Below are 3,919 nucleotides of genomic sequence, written 5' to 3' on the forward strand. Positions count from 1 at the left end.
CGTCTTATTCGCAGAAAAAAAGTTGAAATTTGTAGACCAGTGTTATTCATTTCTTAGGTTCCATCCAATGAAGATCAATGGAATTAAATTGCCAGAAAATTCAATGAAAAATGGAATTTCCCCAACTGCATAGGAGCAGTTGATGGGAAGCACATCCTAATGGAAGCTCCGACGCGATGCGGAAGTACCTACTTTAATTACAAAGGTACTCATAGCATAGTCCTAATGGCTATTGCAGACTCAGAGTATAAATTCGTATATATTGATGTTGTCTGCAATGGACGAGTTTCCGATGGTGGAGTTTTTGGCAAATCAACTTTCCAGCAGAAATATCCCTCATCTGCATTGCCATATATTGCCCGGAAACTGTCCATTTGTCATCTTTTTGTTCAAGCATTTTTATTGCTGACACTAAAATGTCGTCTGGCGATTTATTAATCGATGTACTTGCATTTTCATTAACACTGGATGTCTGAGTATCATCGTTTGAAATATCGACTTCGCTGTCCAACCTCAGAATTGACTCCGATGTTGTGGTTTTAGCACGGTCATGATTATAATAAAATTTCATCGCAGACCAGAACGGCCAGTGGGGTTTTTCGATTGCGCCTTGACCAGATTTAGTTGCATATTTTTTTTATGTTGTTGTAGGAGATCTTAATATTGCTCCATTTCGCCTTACATTCATCCATGCTGTGAACAACTATTTTTTCCTGATTTTGTCTCCATGCATCGTCCTTTTGTTGGCGATTTTTATAGTCGCTAGAGGAATATTCCCATATGCATGAATGAACTTCAATTGCGTTAATTAATTTAAAGATGTTCTCCTGTGTCCAAGCTGTTGTTAGATTGGGGCCGTTTTCTCTTTTTTTTTCTCAGGATCTTTAATTGGTGTTGATGTCGAGGCTACATCCTCACATACTGCAGTAATTAAAATCTGATCTAAATCTTCGACCGCTCCCATTGTCTATTATAAATTGCAGTTTTTAACATATATATGTACATTTATTCATGTAAAGGCATTAACTCACCAAAATATCTGAAGATTAAAGTTAAATACGAGATATTTTAAAGAAACCCAATCAAAGCAACTTAATAATTGAATGTATTTTGTTTTTATTTGTGTTCACTTGAATGGATTTGCTGGATTCAGCTGATTTTGGGGCGAGAAGACCCAGTGTTGCCGCAGTACAAAAGTTTTTAACCAAGTTTAGACGAAAAAATTACCAAGTCGAAGAAAAAATCACTACCACTTTTACAATAAACTGTTGATTGATAACACTGTGTGACAGTGAAATGTACTTTCCCTGAGACAAAGCTGAGGTTGTAGGTCTAATCAAGCAGGTCTAATTATGCATATGCATAAGGTCTAAAAACGCGTTTTTCATTGGTTGAAGCACATTTGTATGTACTTGCCCATAACTTTATTTCTGTTTACCCGATGAAAAATACATTTCGCCGCTTACAACAATGTATAAATTGTTAATTTATCTTGAGATATGCTCGGGGAATATTAGGAAAATTTTCAAGGCGAATTGCGGTAATTGTAAACAAACTAGTCTAGACATCTACCTCGCCGGGAGCAGTTAAATATTTAACAATCGCATTATTACTACGCCTGAAAATATGCAATGCGCTACTGCAAGGGAACCGCACGATACGCCATTTCTTTAAATGAAATTAATTGCTGCTCATATGTATGTACATACTTAAGAATATACACGCAGGTTGTAAGAGAGAATAAATAAAATGTCAGTTTGATAAAATACAATGTATATATGTATCAGAATATCAATGATTTATTTTAATATCTATTGCAAAATTGTATACAGACAAGACTAAAAAGTAGAAAAACATACAATAAAAAAATACTTCTTAATATACCGCGTTTCTATAAATGGACTATCTGGTTAAAAAAAAATTATTCTGTAGAGTATTTTATTATTGTAAACTGAATAAAAAATATTACCACATAACAAGATAACCTGATACTCAAGCAAGCGTGAACAACCATATTATTTTCTATTTTTTAGTCCATTTATAGAAACGTGGTATATTAAAAAATTTATATATTTTATTTATTTGTGTTCTCATTGTCATCGTGCGTTTAATTTATTAGTGTAGTTTTTTGTTTTTGTGCTGCTGCTATCACCTTGTAGAAATTTGCCTTGGTTCTTTTTAAACAAATATTTTAAAATTATTGGTGTCAAAATTGGAAAGCGAAAAACTTCACAATCTCGAACATATTAATAAAATGGCAATATTGCTCAACCATATTTGTATATTTGTCACAAGCATTTGTCATCAAGTGGCAAATCAGTAGCAGGGTTGCGTTCACACGATTTGGCCCCTAAGGCTGTTTTTGATTTGCCACAAGAAGCCAAATATTTGGCTTTTCTGATAAATGACAAATAAATTTAGTGTTCACACGGTTTGTCTATGAATTTGACAAATTTTTAGCCAAATGTACAAATCGTGTGATCCCTGCTTGAGTTTATAATGAAACTGGTTTGGAGAGGAGAATCGAATGTAGAAGTGTGTGCTTGCAATAGAAAAGAAGTTATGAAGAGTGTAAGTGGCGTGAATGTTTTTTTTTAAATTCTGACACTCGCAACTTTTATAATATACTGTAGCTGGTGCGTACCTAAAACCAGGTCTGCAAACCACTCCAAAAATCGGTGCGGTTCGGTTTAGTGGTTCGAACCACTTAAAAAAAACTTGTACCGGTAGATAAAAATATTAAAAATCTATGATATATAAATAAAAGGCTTTATTAGTGAGATCAAAATCAAATATCTACACGTATAGTCGAGGAAAAATAAATTGGGGCGCGACATAATAACAAGTTTTGGCTATTTTTCTTTTGTTTATTTAATTTTTATTTTTGTTTTTAACCATATAAATCCAAGTTTCTTACTTTGATCAAAAATTATGAAAATAATGCAAAGTTTCATCTAAATTACAAATTTTTTAATAATAGTTTTTAAATTTTTAAGTTGGTTTTTGGCAATTTTTCACGCATTTTCTTCCATACAACGTATGTGGGATTTTTTTTATTTGGGAGAAAATGCGTAATACCCTAAACAAAAAAATATTTAAAATCAACGCAATCAAGAGGAAATTAAAAAAATTTTCTTCAACTCTTTTAAGGTTTGGACAAGTCGTGAGCCTAGTCGAGTAGACAAAAACAGCATATTCAGAATTTTGAATGTATTCTTACAAAACCATTTTCGCATGACTTCCGGCAATGAAAGGTTTTTAGTTCGGTTATTTTTTAACCAATTTTAAGTTTTTGTATGTCCTAATAAAGAAGAATATTTTTTTATATTTAAAGAAATAATAAGTTTTCTGAGAATATTTTAAATATGTGGTCGATTCTTGGAATAAATCTGAAATTTACACCCATTTTTATTAAATTTTCTACGTCTACAACATTTTTTGCCAAAACTTTAGAAGAAAACAGCCTCTTTTAATCATTTTTTTCTAAAGAGGCAAATTGAAGTTTTCCTAGACGAACTATTGAAACCTCAATCCAACTGATTCACATTTTCTTTGAAATTGCATTGAAGTGATTTTGGATTTTTTTTTTAGAAAATTCATTACTTCCGAATGTGTCTACTGATTTTTATAAATGGCGCCTAGTTTTACCTCGGAATGAAACATTCTTTTGGAAGTAATAACTAAAATAGGCTATTTTCTTCGAAATTTTTAGAATTTTCAGAAATTAGAAAAAATAATAAAAATTAGAGTAAATTTTAGATTTATTCGAAAATTTCCCACATATTTGCACTGTCCTCACGAAACTATTTACTTCATAAAATAGTATAAGTAATTCTCTTTCCGAAGCCATCTAAAAACTTAAAATTGAATAAAAACAAGTAAGAAAGTCTAAGTTCGGGCGGAGCCGAACATTAAATAC

The sequence above is a fragment of the Rhagoletis pomonella genome, unplaced genomic scaffold (assembly GCF_013731165.1).
Source record: "Rhagoletis pomonella isolate Grant_MI unplaced genomic scaffold, Rhpom_1.0 Rhpom_scaffold_00006, whole genome shotgun sequence".
Classification (NCBI taxonomy): domain Eukaryota; kingdom Metazoa; phylum Arthropoda; class Insecta; order Diptera; family Tephritidae; genus Rhagoletis; species Rhagoletis pomonella.